The sequence below is a fragment of the Tachyglossus aculeatus genome, chromosome 26 (assembly GCF_015852505.1).
Source record: "Tachyglossus aculeatus isolate mTacAcu1 chromosome 26, mTacAcu1.pri, whole genome shotgun sequence".
In the NCBI taxonomy this organism is placed as follows: domain Eukaryota; kingdom Metazoa; phylum Chordata; class Mammalia; order Monotremata; family Tachyglossidae; genus Tachyglossus; species Tachyglossus aculeatus.
Window position 1 is genome coordinate 9,452,702 of NC_052091.1, and position 17,514 is coordinate 9,470,215.

Consider the following 17,514-nt stretch of genomic DNA (forward strand, 5'->3'; position numbering starts at 1 on the left):
TTACAAATTATTATTATTATTAATTACACATGGTCCCTGTCCCTCAGGGTGTTGCAGGAGGGGAAGGAAGGAGCTCACAGTCTAAAATTAGTAAGGGCTTAAATGCCATGCACGGCAAGATAAACAAAGGTCCCTACCCTCTCTATGAGCTTCTGTGTTAAAAACTCCTAAAATGCTAACATGGGCATGCAGGGCATAAAATAATGGTGCCATTCCTCCCACTTGAATATGAAACAGTTGCAAAGGGACAACAGTGGGGTAAAAGAGTGAAGAACTAAGACATGTTTTTACAGTATGTATAGGGGTTTTTTTTAGCAGTGTAAAAGGCACTGTCTACATGTGTAGAGGATGCTCCTGTCCTCCCTTTCCGGGGGCAGGAAGAGTAGGTACAGTGATTTTGATGGGGATTGCCGACAATCCCAGAGTCTGTTTCGTCATCCAGGGATCCCTCAGGTTGCGAGGCTACAGACTTGCCTAAACCCAGGGCAGGCGAGTTTAGCTAACAAGAGGTTTAAGTAGAATTATAATGCAGAATTTGTGGACTAGGACAAAGCAGAAGACTGAATCCTGCCCCAGGATATTCGTGTGCATATCATGGAAAATCAGCTCTTCTGTGTACTCATTCTGATGATGATTACACAGGCTCTGCAGCCTCCTGGTTGGGGTATACAGGCGGGCAGGATCGAGCTCTGACTGCATCACGGAGATTTGGGGAATTCTGGTGTAGAATAATAATGATGTCATTTGTTAAGCGCTTACTATGTGCAAAGCACTGTTCTAAGCACTGAGTAGAAGAGGAAGGCGACCAAGTCACTGGGTTTTCTGGTTCTGGGTTAATTTTTAGGTGTTCTTGGTGGATTCATGTTTTTGTAACTTCAAAAATTCTGCCCATTATTACATGATTTGCAGAAGTTGCCAAGAACTTAATAATAATTATAAGAAGAAGAAGTATTATGGCATTTGTTGAGCACTTCCTTTGTGCCAGGCACTGTACTAAGCACTGGGGTGGATGCAAGCAGGTTGGGCTGGACACGGTCCCTGTCCCACATGGAGCTCACGGACTCAATCCCCATTTTCTAGATGAGGGAACTGAGGCCCAGAGACATGAAGTGACTTGCCCAAGGTCACAGAGCAGGCAAGTGGCAGAGCCGGGATTAGAACCCATGACCTTTTGACTCCTAAGCCCATGCTCTATCCACTACGCCATGCTGCATGTTTAACTTCCAACTTCCCATTAGAAATTCCCAGGGTGTTGGTTCATTTTGATGATTTTAACAAATTCAGTCACTGCATGTACATATGCGAATTGTCATTGTATATGTTTACATATATAGACATTTATATATATGCAATGACTGAATTTGTGTATATGTATATTCATATATATATATGTATGTATTATGTCAGAGTGCAAAATTAGCATGTAAATTAATTTGGGTTGAGAGTCTTATATGCAAGACTGTAAGCTCGTCTCTAGACTGTAAGCCCATGGTCAAGGAATTTGTTTATTTATTGTTATATTGTACTCTCCCAAGTGCTTAGTATAGTGCTGTATACACAGTAAGTGCTCAGTAAATATGATTGAATGAATGAATGAAGAATAAGATGCAACAGATACCCAGTCCCTTCTTCCTTAAATGGCAAATCCACAGCTTAAGACCATGTTTGTTTCACGATAGACCAATGGGGAATCAATCAGTCCTTCAGTCACATTTCAGCACCTTCTGTGTGCAGAGCACTGTACTGAGCGCTTGGGAGAGTACAGTGCAGTAGAGTTGGTAGACATGATCCCTGTTCTCAAACAGCTCACAATTCTGGTCCAACGGTAAAATGAGAAGTGTGACATTCCTGTCTTCCAAGACTAGGTTGCATAGTGCTCAGGATGAATGCCTTGCTTGGAACTTTATCTGAAGACTCATTTAAAGGATCTTGCTAGTTGAGCTGTGGATGAGTTTTTCAACCACCGGCATTTTCAGGGAAGCATTTCTGGTGCACGTATCTTTGCTCTTTTCGCTCCAGTGCCCTTTGCACCTCTTTGTTTTCCTTCCCCCTCCGTGCTGGTCTCTGGGGTCCAATGCACAGAACAATTTGGCTCCGTGTGCTTTGTTAATTGGTATGTCACCGGGTCCTGGGAGACCTCTCTTCAACATGATCACTGTTTCATTGAAGTGGTTTGAGTGATGTGTTAAATGATGAAAGCCAAGGAGGCGGAGGAGGAAGGTGTCTCAAGACAAGCAAAGATATGGAGAACTGCACGAGGTCATGGTCACTAAAGAAATAACATCTATTAACATGGGGACGGGTGTTACTCTAAGTGTCTGTTGACTAACTTATAGGTTTTTTTGGGGGGGTTGGGGGTTTTTTTTGAAGGCTGCAGCCCTTAGTCACAGCAGTCAGTCAATCATATTTATCAAGCACTATGTACAGAGCACTGTACTAAGCACTTGGGAAAGTACAGTAGAACAATATAACAGACATTTGCCCTGCCTACAAGGAACTGACAGTCCAGAGGGGGAGACAGACATTAATAGATTTAAATAAATGACAGATATGGACGTAAGTGCTGTGGGGCTCGGGGGTGAATAAAGGGAGCAAGTCAGGGTGATGCAGAAGGGATTTGGAAGAGAAGGACAAGCACTCTCTCATACCTGTAGCATCCTCGGGTCCTAAGCTATAGCCAAAACAGAATCCAGAGGAACAAATGCCGTTTTGATAGGTCAGTCAGTCAATCAATGGAATTTATTGAGCGCTTACCATAAAGCACTGTACTAAGCACTTGGGAGAGTACAGTACAACAGAATTAGCAGATACGTTCCCCACCCATAAAGAGCTAATCTAGTGGGGGAGACAGACATTAATATTGATAAATAAGTCATTTATAATATCTAGTTGAAAGATACACACATAGTCACGAGCCTTTCTACATGGGCCCATCTCCTCTCCTGTCAGACAAAACCTTCTAGCTACCATCATATTCCACCTCAAGGTTGTGTAAGGACCTAGCTTGAAAAGTAGATTTAAGGTAAAGAAATGAACGTAAATGGAAGAAGCCTTAAAAAATAGCTTTCCTGCTCTCATATATTAGAACACCAAGATATATTATCAGACTCCATTTGGTAAAATTGGGCATTTTTTTTTGTAAAATGAATTAATCTGAAGTCTATTTAAAGAGGCCAGTACAGTGCTGTGTACCCTGGGGGCACTCGATAAATTCTTGTTGACTGTTTTTCTTTAAGACTCTTTTTTGGTTATCAAGTGAAATTAATTTCCAGCATTTTTTCTGCTGCCACTGAAGTTAAGGTTATGTCTGAATTTTCATTATGAACCCTGTGATTTTATAAATTAGTAATAAAAATTTTATCTAAATGAAATCTTACTTCACAGGGTGATTGTCTTAAGAGTTGACAGCAAAGTAACATCATTTGCATATCTATGTTGTGGTGATTCAAGATACCTACCCATAGATATGTATGTATATCCATATCCTATATATATGCATAGGTAGGCTATGTATCTTGATTGTTTTTTTTCTTTGTAATACTTCTATAATACAAAGCCGTTTCATTTTTCCAAGTGGCAGAAAGGAGTGGATAAGGCAAGGACTATAAAAGAATTGAGCGATATGTATGCACATATTTATTTTGTAATAGGAAAGACTTTTTTCCCAAGAAGGGTTGACAGACTGCAGATTAAGATCTTTAAAACTGTTTCAGTGTGTAGATAAGCCCAACTGGTTTTTGGTGTTGGTCAGCATGCAGAAACAAATAAGATGCCAGAACAGACTCATGAGGCAACAAGAAAAGAGCACATAAAGAGAACACAGAAGCAATGCACTGAACCAGATATAATAAAAATGGCAATGCACTTACATTTCTTTTAGCACTGGTGTTGGCAACCTATTTTGTCACCTGCCATTCGGGTTTATTTAATGGCATTTGTTATTTTCCAAAGATTAGAACCATCTCCACTAGGCCACACTGCTTTTAATTGCTGAATCCCAAGGGAAAAGGAATGTTGGCCATTTTTCTTCAGTCATGAGGAATTCCCATTCGTGGCCCGGTTTTCAGCTTCATATTGCCCTTAGCAATGGTCCTCTAGACTGTAAGCCTGTCCTGTAGACTGAAAACTCACATGGGTGTGGAAAGTGTCTACTTATTGTTATATTGTCCTCTCCCAGAAGCTTAGTACAATGCCCTGCAAACAGTAAGTGCTCAATAAATATGATTGAATGAATAAATCTTCACCACATAGTATTATTCACTCTTATCATCATCATCATCAAAGAGTATCATTATCGGATATTTACTGAGCACCTACTGGGCACAGAGTACTGTCCCAAGGACCATGGAATTATAAAATCAGGTTTGTCAAAATCCCTGCCCTCAAAGGATTTACCATCTAAGAAGGGAGATGTTGTCAATATAGAGATGTTCCAAAAAAGACATTAATTAGAAGTCACAGACTCTGATGTACATCAGTCGATCAGGTGATCACTCTGGAAGATTATTAGTGCAGCTTTAGCTAAACGGACCACCCAAATTGGTAGGGAAGAGAACTGGTTATCAACTGATGAGTTATTTGCTGCCCATTCGCAGAGATACTGCTCCGGTCCATTGCTGATAGCTTTCAAGGTCAAAATGGTCAGCAATAAATTGGCATTGGTGGGCACTCACTCCCAGCAGAACCCCCAAAGATTGAAACCAAAAAGAGCATAGGCACCCCCCTCTCCGGGACGAGTGGGATAATAAAAGGCCTGCATCTGATCTCCCGTGGACAAACTAATAATATAATAATCACAGAGTTCAATAAGCACCCATTATTTGCCCAGCACTGGGGTAGATATAGAATTATCAGTTCAGACAGAGTTCCTGACCCTCATGGGACTTAGTCTAAGAGGGAGGGAGAAGAGACATTTTACCCCCATTTTACAGATGAGGACACTGAGGCAGGAGGTGGCTAAGTGACTTGTCCATGGTTACAGGGCAGGCACAACTGGGATTAGAACCCATTTCTTCTGACTCCCAAGCATCATGCTCTTTCCACCATGCCAGTAGGAGACATGGACAGTGGATTTAACTCTCTCCAGTCTCCCCCCACATGGCAAGAGCCAGTTAAATGAGCATGAAGAGAGCAGAGGGTCCATTTGCATTGGATTCTCTTCAGGGATCGAGGCAGTAAATGGACTTGATCTGGTCAGTTCTGTTTGAACTTGACTGGCTTTGAAGCGACCGAAGAAAGTGAATACCACCGGTCAGATTGAGGTCTGAAGACCAGTCCGAAGCCTGGTGTGAACAGAGGCATCTGAAATTCATACAGCCCGTTTCAAAACTGTGGGCTCAGAATGAAAAATACAGGAAATGCTGTGAGCTCATCTCTAGACTGCAAGCTCGCCATGGGCAGGGAACCTGTCTACCAGCTCTGTTATATGGTACTCTCCGAAGCGCTTAGTACAGTGCTCTGCACCCAGTAAGTGCTCAGTAAATATGAACGATTGATTCATCAGAGTTGTGCCTGAAAGACTGCTGTCGTCATTGGGTTGTAATCCCTGCTTCGCCTTCCATCTGTTGTGTGACCTTGGGCAAGTCACCTCACGTTTCTGTTGCCTCAGTTACCTCATCTGTAAAATGAGGATTAAGACAGTGTCCAACCTGATTAGCTTGCCTCTATTCCAGCGCTTTGTACAGTGTCTGGCAAATAGTAAGTGCCTAAGAAATGCCATAGAAAAAAATAATGAAGAATGCCTGTTCCCAGAAGATACAAGGTCAACATGAAATGAACATGTTAAAAGAGTGTTATTTCCTCACTCTTAACTTTGGGGGTTAAAATATTTGCTAAACTAATTGAACACATTAGATGGATTTGGGCACATTGCAGTAGATTCAATATGATGTGTTTTACATTTTTTCCTGGACACAGCCCAACCTTCTCTAAACTAATAAAAATCACCCTTACTTTTATGAGCGACTACGCAAATAACCAATGGTGCTTAGAGGTTGAAGAATAGTTATTTCAGTAGCTACAAATCATTCTATAATAATGACAAATAAGCAGAGGTTTTTTATTTACGGATGATTGACAACCCTTGCTATTCGAGTCTTCTCTGGGTGGTAGTCCCAGAAAAAGGTATAACATGAAAAAAATGACTCTACAGAATCTCCGCTAGTCAGCCTGAAATCACACCTCCAGTCCAGAATTTTGGAAGTTGATAAGCACCTGATGCTGAGAATGCTTATCACCGCAGGTGTGCCAGAGCTCATATCTTCATATTAAGAGGGCCACACTTAGTAGAGGATTGTCCGATCTATCAACTTGGCCCCTGTAAATTCATGTTTCAGTTATAAAGTTTAAAAATGGACTCATTTGTCATTGTTACAGTAAAATTCAAAGCCTGCATTTCCTGTGTGTCCAGTACCCATCATAGAGGTCTTTGTAGTTCTGTTTTAATGATTCGAGATTGAGAGATCTACTCAAATATTGTAATTACCATTGCACTGAGTAGAACAACCGATCGTAATCAACACAGAATGAGTAAGGTAACTGCTGAGCTGCAGCATGGGGAAACACTATGTAGGGTTTTTTGTTGTTGTTGCTCGGAGGAATGATTGGTAATGGTCCCGTATTTACTATAATATAATTGAAAGGGGCCACTGCAGTCTAGCCTTGAATTTGTGGACTGACAAGCACACGTAGATAGCTTTTTCTTTTAGCCATTTCTGTATGGGTGGGCTTTTGACATGGCATAGTGGATAGAGCACAGGCCTAGGAGTCAAAGGTCATGAGTTGTAATCCCGACTCCACCAAGTGTCTGCTGTGTGACCTTGGGCAATTCATTTAACTTCTCTGTGCCTCAGTTACCTCAACTGCAAAATGGGGATTGAGACTGCGACCTCCACGTGGAACAGGGGCCGTGTCCAACCGTATTTGCATGTATCCACCCCAGCGTTTAGTACAGTGCCTGACACAGTAAGTGCCTAACAAATGCCATAATTATTATTATTATTTGAGGGGCAGGGGGCGAGTGAGGGGAGGCTTTGGGAATTGTGAAAGACTGCCACTTCTCAGCTCTGTGATCTTGGGGAAGTCACTTAACTTCCCTGTGCCTCAGTTATCTCATCTGTAAAATGGGAATTAAGACTGTGAGCCCCGTGTGGGACAACCTGATTTACCTTGTATCTACTCCAGTGCTTAGAACAGTGCTTGGCACATAGTAAGCGCCGAACAAATACCGTAATTATTATTACTACTGGGGGCGAAGGAGCTAAAGAATCAGAACAATGGCCCTCAGCAGGAAATCCACTTGGGATCATCTTTACCCAGCCATCGCCATGAAAAAAGACGGTGTCCGGCTGCTGCAGTAGTTGGGGAGAGGGAGAATTCGAGGTAAAGGTAGAAGTGCCCAAGGGCTGGGTCATGAATTAATAATCGCTCTGTGGCGGATGAGCTGAAAATGAGGAAGTTGCCTTGCAGAGCGCTATCAATCACTCAGTGACCATAACTTCCAGTAATTAGTGTATTTTATGGGCCTTTGCTTCAGTGGCTCGAAAGGCCATATGCTCCAGTCACAGCTAAACTTTGCCCGAGTAATATTCCAGGATGATTTATCCTCTTGCTGCACTGGGAGGTAACCCTATATTAGGCGAAGATTGTGAACTAAGCGGCAATAAAGTGTAAGTTTAGGTACAGTTTGCCCAGGTTGAGACCTCAATGTATCATGCTTTTTTCAGCATTGAGCGAGGCTGCAGCTGGCAGTCGTTTTGAATGGTGAAACAAATAAAGCAATTAAAGGAACAGCATTAGGATATTGTACTTGTGAATCACTGTTGCCCTCCATTTAAGTACCCACTGTAATAAGCCCATCTCTAATTAAAAAAAAACCTCACACTATTAGAGACATTTATTTGGAATGCCTTCTTTACTGTATTATGATTATTAGTACTAATTTGCTGGGAAGAACCCAGAACCTTAGGCGTGGCAGAGGAGTGTACTGTTGGATTGCTTCATTTTGGGAAGGACCACATTCAAGCCCTTTAAGTTAAAGTCATTATTTACAGTTGTGCTGCAAGATTGACAGACACGAGGCACTTGTATTCATTCATTCAGTCCGTCATATCTGTTGAGTGCGTACTGGGTGCAGAGCACTGTACTAAGCTCCTGGGAGAGTACAGTACAACAATGTAACAGGCACATTCCCTGCCCACAACGAGTTTACAGTCTAGAGGGAAGGCATACCCTCTTTTTTGCAACCCAGACCTGGGCTTAATGGTCTGAGTGATCTTGTTGGGAAGAAAGGCCTAAATAATAATAATAATAGTTGTGGTATTTGTTAAGCACTTACTACATGCCAGGCACTGTACTAAGCACTGGGATGGATACAATATATCCGTTTGGACACAGTCCTTGCCCCACATGAGGCTCACGGTCTCAATCCCCATTTTACAGAAGGGGTAACTGAGCCCCAGAGAAGTGAAGCGACCTGCCCAAGGTCACACAGCAGGCAAGTGGCATAGCGGGATTAGAACCCATGACCTTCTGACTCCCAGGCCCCTGCTCTATCCACTGCATCATACTGCTTCTCTAGTGATTTGCACATTCATAACCGAGCAGTTTCTACTCCAGGAAAATAAAATGTGTTGGCCGCAGAAACTCCAGAGGACAGTGCTTTCACTTCAGGCAGGATGATTGGCGAAAATGCCCACATTTTTATTTTTCAGCACGTGAAGAAGACACTGTGTTTTCTAGAGCTAATCTAGAAATTGTCTTGCTTTATGCTGTTGAGCCGTTTCCGACCCATAGCAATTCCACAGACACAATTTTCCCAGAAGGCCCCCGCCCTCCATCCGTGATCCTTACGGTAGTGGATCCGTAGCGTTTTCTCCGTCAAAATCCAGAAGCCGTTTACCATTGCCTTCTTCTGCGCAGTAAAATTGAGTCTCCACCCACGACCCTCTCCCATGCCGCTGCTGCCCGGCATGGGTAAGTTTTGACCAGCAGCAGAGTGCCTGCCACTCACTAGCCAGTGCCCAAACTAGGAATGAAATGGGTAGGCCTCTGCTTGACTCTCCCTCCCACAACTGAGACCAGTAGAGAACTGGAAAGTCTCCAGTTTCCATCCCGAGATGGGGCTCAAGAGCCAGTACACTTTGTTTACCTGCAAACAGTCATCAAGAAGGAGGGGTATCTGAACCCAACCTGTCTCTCTCAGCTCAGGCAATTTATGTAAATGTTGGTGCCTCAGTTTCCCCATCTGCAGAGCAAAGACCCAAATGTTTTTGTGGTTATGAGACTCCTGAAGGTTCTCGAAGGTAATAGAGTACAGAAATCCAGTATTGGCGGATTCGTGATTTTCCTCTCCCCTTGAAGAAGAGGAAGGTGGAAATAAATAGTTTTAATAGCCAGTTTCTGGATGGACGTATTCATCAGTGACAAACTTAATGTTCAAGGGCCATCGATTAAAGGAGGATGCAGTGAATCTGTGGACCTTGAAAATTAAGTTTGTCATATCGTATATCAATCAATCAATTGTATTTATTGAGCGCTTACTGTGTGCACAGCACTGTACTAAGTGCTTGGGAAGTACAAGTTGGCAACATATAGAGATGGTCCCTACCCAACAGTGGGCTCACATTGGCCATGTATTTTAATAGCGCACGGGTTCTAAAAAAATGTGGAACCAAACTAATTGTCTTTAATTAAAGTGAATTAGGTTTCGATTTTAATATAGTTTATGTAGCGGGAACTGATAACGGGAAGCGTCCCAAAGGTTATTAGGGCATATTTCTGTTGGGCCCGATGGCGTCAGTAATAACCCTCTTCCTCATAGTTCTCGACGTGAACAAATATGTCACTTCATCCGTCTCTGTTACTCGCACTTATGCCCCTCTGCGGGGGTTGTAGATTCCACAAGTTATCAGCTAATGGCGTTATACATTAAAAATTGAAGCTTCCCTCACACTGAGGCCTTTCAAGGCTTTGTTCTTAAGCCCTAGACACTTTGGAGTGCAGCTGCAAACTATAGGCAGAAGATTAAATTAATTTGTAACTCTTTTTTTTCTTTTTTTTTTTTGTCCCACATTACTAAATCCTGCACATTTAATTGAAACCCTACTTCAAGATGCTTTGTGTTTTGGTTGTTCTTTGTTGTCAGTTTCACCTCCCAAGCACTTTAACACTGGTAAATTGCTGTTATATTCTTTGGATGCTTTTTTTAACTGTGCAATAAGAGGACAGTGAAATTGATCTATGAGAAGAAAAGTAAAAATCTTCGGGCAGATTTTGAGGTCTTTAATATTTATTAAGGTCCTTTGCTGGGATAGTTTCAGATGATTTAAGCTATCTATCTGGCTGGGAAGGTGTGAATTAGTCTTGGAGTGAAATGTCACGAGGGAATTTTACCTAATCCAGTACTTAAGTCTGATTTTTTTAAAAGTTTCCTGTGTGTGAATGTTACACACTGACTGTTGCTTTTCCATAAAATGCAGGCTTAACTGCAGTGCACAGTCTAAATGCAAAATCCTTAGATGGAAATTTAATTGTGTAAAATGTGTATGAGGTAATTAAGAACAAATTTTAGAGCATTTCAGACTATAAAGCCCCCCTTCAGCTAGATCATTGACTGTATTGTAAGAGTTTATTTTCAATTTGCAGTTGTACAGAAACACAGAATGTATCTAAATTAGGAATTTTGAAGACACCCAAATTGGGAGTGTAAGTGTAAACTTAAAAAACAACTTGCCCAACATAGTCGACGATCCAAGGAAGAAGTGCTATGATCTATAACAGGACCGTGAACTTTTTGCAGTTTTTTATTGATCGTGTAGTTTCCTTTCACCAATTATGGCATCCCTAGTGGTAATCACTCTTACTGTCAATTGAGATCACTTTCATTTCTGTGAAATAGAAGGATTCTCTTTCCTAACTCTGCCGCTTAAACTTTACTGTTTCTTCCTCTTACATTCCTCATGAGTTTCACATCTTCTTGATTCAGACGTCAAGACTCGAGCACTTAAAAGTACATAAATCCTTCCGAGTATTGCAGAGTTTCCTCTGGAATCCAGGAGACAGCTAAAGATCAGTATGCAATGAAACCAGAGGAATGTTGTGGTTTTGCAGCCGTTCAGTGTTATTTAATGTATTCCCAGCTAGCAGTTCTTTTTGGAGCCTCCCTTTTTCTCCTTTCAAATAGTAAGTTCCCCACAACGAACACAGTGCTCAGCAGCTTGCTGAATCTTAAGTATTCCAAATTAAAATACAGCTTTTTTATTGTTTAATGCTAAATAGAACCCAGTAAAGGGGGGCAAAAAGATTTCCACAGCTTTCACTTTGTGAGCTGTTCCCACCTGGGAGGAGAAGGGAAGTGAGAGTCTTTTGATAGATTGCCATAGCTGTTGGGCTTCTATATTTTTGTGTGCTTTTTTTTATTATTGGAGGTTAAACTGCCTACATTTAAGTGCTTCTTTTGTAAAGATTATAAAGAGAGCAAAACTATTGGTGTAGCCCTTAATCTGTTTGTTTTCTTGGGTTTGGGTTTTTTGTTTGGTTTTTTTTTTTTTGCCTTAACTGTTAACCTATTTATAAATCTAAATCTACACACAAAGGTCATTGGTTGGCTGAACTTAAACCATTTTACTCAGTAAATTTAATTAAGAAAATACAGTGCAACTCATAAGCAAATGAGTTTTTTCCTAGTTTTAAACCAAACCACCCTCTTGAGTGCTGATTGCCTTGCTCGACCCCTGGTGATACAGAAACAGGCAAAATTAAAAAGGACATTAAAGCTTCATTAAATCTGAAACACATTTAGTACAGTGACATATCTGCAGGCCATTTCGGGGAAGATTACATACTCTCTTTGGTAAGTTTCCTAATTTATAATACCTTGACAATAAAAACAGGAGGAAAGAGAAGCTGGGAAGAGATCAATAGAGCAGTAGGGGTAGAAGGCGCAGAATTGCCGTGGGTTGGGCTATTTTAGAAATTTTCACCCAGTGTTTGCTCTCTCTTTCCTGAACTGCCTTCTTTGTTTTTATTTTTTTTAACTTATGACAGCTTCATCAAGAACTTGTTCCTCATGTCTACTCAAAGGCCTTTTCCTTATTTAGTCTCAGATAAAAGCTTGATAAAAGAATGTCTGGGGAAAACATTATCATAATCTGTGGCTATTTGGACGTGATTGTCCATCATCTACCACACATTCTGATAAAAGCAGTCCATCAGAAGTGTCATCTTATAAGGACAGTTATTTTGGTAGCTCTGTATTTCCTTTTCCTTTACCGGGCAGTAGTATAAAACACGAAACTGGAAATTTCATTATCAATCAATCCATGATGTTTATTGAAGGCCGATTGGATGCGGAGCACGTCGTTAAGTGTTTAGGAAAGTCCAGTAGAGTGAGAAGACACGATCACTAGCCCTCAAGGAGCTAACAGTCTAGCTGAGAGGATGTGAAATAATTTTGGAGTGGAGGAAAAGAAGAATGGAAAGATGGATATGTGGGTCAGTACGTGCTTAACTAGTAGTAGAGTGTGTAAATCACTGTTTTCAGAAGCGTGGGTAGTTATGAATGTGTAAGTGGGGAAGTAATAATAATAATAATAATGGCATTTATTAAGCGCTTACTATGTGCAAAGCACCGTTCTAAGTGCTGGGGAGGTTACAAGGTGATCAAGTTGTCCCCTGGGGGCTCACAGTCTTAATCCCCATTTTATGGATGAGGTAACTGAGGCACAGAGAAGTTAAGTGACTTGCCCAAAGTTACGCAGCTGACAATTGGCAGAGCTGGGATTTGAACCCATGACCTCTGACTCCAAAGCCCGGGCTCTTTCCACTGAGCCACGCTGCTTCTCATACAAAGTGGTACAAAATTATTATTATTATGAGTAATAGTAATGATAATAATTATAGTATTTGTAAAGCTCCTACTTTATGCCAAGCACTGTTCTAAACACTAGGGTAGATAAAAGATAATTAGATGGAGACACAGTCCCTGTCCCACAAGGGGTTCACAAACTAAGAAGTCACAGAGCAGGGAAAGGGCAGAGTGGGGATTAGAACCTGGGTCCCCTGATTCCCAGGCCTGTACTCTTTCCACTAGGCCACACTGCTTCCCATGTCATTGTCAATAAATCAATCAGTGGAATATACTGAGCTCTTACTACGCGAAGTGCACTATACTAAGCGCTTGGGAGAGGACAGTAAAATAGAGTTGACATTTGTTTTCTGTCCACAGGGAGCTTACAGTATAGATGGGGAGACAGACATTCTGGGCGTATGATGCCCAGAAATGCCGGTAAATGAAGAAAGTTAAGGAAATCTTCACTCTTGTCTTAAAAAAATGTCCTGTCTTCTGTGACAGCCCAATAGTAAGAGTATCTGCTTCCATAGGAGAGGTCACAATTTGTATGCAAGATTAATAAAATTTAGGAATGCCATTCTCTGGGAAGGAGGACATCATGTTGCTGGAAAAGTGGCCCCTGCTAGTCATGAATAGAGAACGGAGGCCTTCTCCCTTCCAGTGGCAGGGTCTGGAATCCCGTAAAACTGCTCAGGGGCATACTATAGTAGTAGTAGTATATTTGTTAAGTGCTTGCTATGTGTCAGGCACTGTTCTGAGTGCTTGGGTGGATACTTGTCAATCAGGTCAGAAACAATCCCTGTTCCACACGGGACTCACATTCTAAATAGGAGGGAGAACAGGATTGCATCCCCATTTTGCAGTTGAGGAGACTGAGGCACAGAGACGCTAAATGACTTGCCCACTCTCACACAGCAGTCAAGTGGCGGGCCTGGGATTAGAACCCAGGGACTCTGAATCCCAGACCCGGGCCCTTTCTGTTAGGCCTTGCTGATCTTCAAGCCCATTCATCCCGAGGGATAGTTGTTGAAAAGGGACAGGATTTGGCAAGTTGTGATGAGAAGGTGTAATGAAAGGAATGTGTGGTTCCTCACTAAATGAAAATTTCCTTAATTCAAAGTGACCTAAGCCTCTCATCAGTGAGCACTTACTGAGCACTTCCTGCACGTAGAACACTGTACTCAGCACTTGGTAGACTGCTAGAGGCAGCACAGCCTAGTGGAAAGAGCTCGGATCTGGGAGTCAGAGGACCTGGGTTCTAATCCCAGCTCTGCCCCGTGTCTGCTTTGTGACCTTGGACAAGTCACTTCACTTCTCTGGGCTTCAGTTACCCCATCTGCAAAATGGAGGTTAAATTCTACTCCCTCCTACCTAGACTGTGAGCCTCATGTGAGACAGGGACTGTGTCCAACCTGATGAACATGTATCTACCCCAGCACTTATAGCAGTTGTGTGACACACAGTAAGCACTTAGCAAGTAACGCAATTATAATCATTATTATTAGTATTATAATGCGACCGAGTTAGTAGACATTGGTCCCTGCCCACAAGGAGCTTAAAGTCTAAAGGGGGAATTTACAGTTTTGTGAACTCCTCTCTCCCACCCAATATTGTGAGATTTACCCAAGTAGTTAAATGGCAAAAGTGTTGTTCTTACCTGTGCCATTCTCAGGCCTTCTCTGGGCAAGTAGGAAAGTGGGAATTTACAAGGCTGCGATAGCCTGATCTTTCAGAAGATACTGCCAGAGGAAGACAAAATGATTGTTGGAGTTTCGGGAGATTCACGAAATGTACGGAGAGTTTGATCTGACCACTTTTTCTTTGCTTTCACTGTCAAGACTGAGGCACTGTCCAGAACCTGAATCCAGTTTGAATAGGCCTCTCATTGGAGCCACTGAATTGTGACAAGTGCCCTCTGTGGTGCATTAGAGTTGGCCTAGCACCTTAACTAACAAGTTGCACTAGCTTGTTGTGGGCAGGGAACATATGGTAATGATGATGATCGTATTTGTTAAGCGCGTACTATGTACCAGGCACTGTGCTGTGCACTGGGGCAGATACAAGCAAATCAAGGTGGACACAGCCCCTGTACCATGTGGGGCTCACAGTTTCAATCCCCATTTTACAGATGAGGGAACTGCAGCACTGAGAAGTGAAGTGACTTGCCCAGAGTCACACAGCACACAAGTGACGGAGCTGGGATTAGAACCCAGGTCTTTCTGACTCCCAAGCCCGTGGTCTATCCACTAGGCCATGCTAATTCTCATGATATGTTGGTAGAATGTATCTGCCACCTCTGTTATAGTGTACTCTCCCAAGCACTTAAGCAGCATGGTTTAGGGGAAAGAGTACGGGCTTGGGAGTAAGGGCATGGGTTCTAATCCCAGCTCCGCCACTTATCAGATGTGTGACTTTGGTCAAGTCACTTAACTTCTCTGTGCCTCAGTAACCTCATCAGTAAAATGGGGATTAAGACTTTGAGCCCCACGTGGGACAACCTGATTACTTTGTATCTACACCAGCTCTTAGAACAGTGCTTTGCACATAGTAAGTGCTCAACAAATACCATTATTATTATTACTATTACTCACTGCTCTGCACACAGTAACTGCTCAAGAAATATGATGAATTGATTGATTGGTGCTTGGCAGCCATCTGAAATACAGGCTTTGGCCACAACGAGGTCCTTCGCCAAACCTGACCCTATTAGCCCAGGAGGGGCAGTGAAAATGCTTTGAATTCTGGGACCTTAAAATTTCTATATTTTAAAAAAATAATCTTTAGCCCTTTTTAGTTGAGAGAACTTCCCTTTGGAGATGGATAGGGGGGTTAACTCTGAATAAATAAATGTGCCAAACTAATACCCCACAGATCAATAGGATAATAGGCAGCAGCTCTATCTAAACTGTCACTCTGTCGTGTCAAAAGAGAATGGAAGGGGACCCTTAATCAGCACATTATTGACATGACAGACCAGGATGGTGACTCCTAAATCATTATGCAGACTCCCATTGGCATGAAGCCATGTATTTACAGAATAGTAAGGGTTAACGTTCAGCATGGTGTAAGGAGATTAAGCTGCATGATTCCAGTTATTAATGGGAATTCTTATGAGCATGTGCAATAAGCACACTTACTATTAAAAAAAAATCTCAGGAGAAAGGAAACTTTCACCCGGGATCTCCTTAGACTCCCGTTTGGGTGAGAAGAGATGTATAGATCTTGAATCGTGAAGTAGGATTTTTTTTTTAACTTAATGCCAGTGAAGCTCCCCGTCAGGAGTGACGGAAGAACCTCAGTCCTGAGATCCAGGACTGAGAACCTGCACTAAGGAATTGATGTCATTGCCTCCCCTGAGGACCGTAAACTCCCTGTGGTGCCTGCCAACTCTATTGGCCTAGAGAAACAGCATGGCCTAGTGGATAGCGCCCGGGCCTAGGAGTCAGAAGGACCTGAGTTCTAATCCCGGTTCCACCACTTGTCCGCTGTGCGACCTTGGGCGAGTCACTTCATTTCTCTGGGCCTCAGTTCCCTCATCTGTAAAATGGGGATTAAGACTATGAGCCCTATGTGGGACAGGGACTGTGTCCAACCTGATGATCGTGTATCTGCCCCAGCACTTAGAACAGTGCCTGGCACATAGTAAGGGCTTAATAAATACCACAGTTATTATTATTACTTTCCCAAGTGCTTAGTACAATGCTCTGCACACAGCGAATACTTAAAAAAATACCATTGATTGAGAATGATGCGACTGGAGCCATTCACTCTCTCGTTCTTACCCACAAGCTTATTGTGGGCAGGGAATGTGTCTGTTTATTGTAATGGTGTACTCTCCCAAGCATTTAGTAGAGTGCTTTGCACACAGTAAGTTCTCAATAAATTCAGTTGAGTGAATGAATGAGTGAATGACCCAAATGGCATTCATTCATTCATTCAAACGTATTTATTGAGTGCTTATTGTGTGCAGAGTACTGTACTAAGTGCTAGGAAGAGTACAATACAACAATAAACTGAAACATTCCCTGCCCACAACGAGCTTACAGTGACAGTTATCTTCGTAGCTGCTGTGGTCATTGCCAACGTTTCGGGCCTGTCCACCCGGGTGGTTGTTCAGTCAGAAACCTTCCCCACTGATGGCACAGCTACAGCAGGCAGAACCAGGGCTAGAACCCAGGTCTCCCAATTCCCAGAGCAGCAGGGTCTTTCCCCCTGGACCACTGGCCCGAACCCATAAAATAACGCCAACCCCATGTCTCTACCCTTGACATTTCCTAAAATCCTTTAAACGTATCAATTCACCAAGCCTTAAAATGTTCCCTTTGCATCTTCCTATTTTTCAGAATCGATGGTATTTATTGAGCACTTACTAGGTGCAGAGCACTGTACTAAGCACCTGAGAGAGTACAGTACAACAGCAGACAAGTTCCCTGCCCATAACGAGCTAACAAGGAACCTAAGGGCAAGGTTAAGAAACTACCCAAAGTTTTTAGAGCAGCAGGGAATGCTTCTGCTTATTGTTATATTGTGTTCTCTCAAGCGCTTTGTACAGTGCTCTGCACACAGTAAGCACTCAGTAAATGTGATTGTATGAATGAATGAATGAAAGATAGTTCTGATGCTAGGAGTCCTGAAAAGCCAGGTGTCCAGTTTCCAACTTTGAG

General features: G+C 42.4%; 1 protein-coding gene across 2 annotated transcripts in view; it reads left to right on the top strand.

The window, feature by feature from the left end:
* MAP2K5 (mitogen-activated protein kinase kinase 5) overlaps nucleotides 1–17,514 on the top strand; it is a 241,509-nt gene that overhangs the window by 137,786 nt on the left and 86,209 nt on the right. The window lies entirely within an intron of this gene.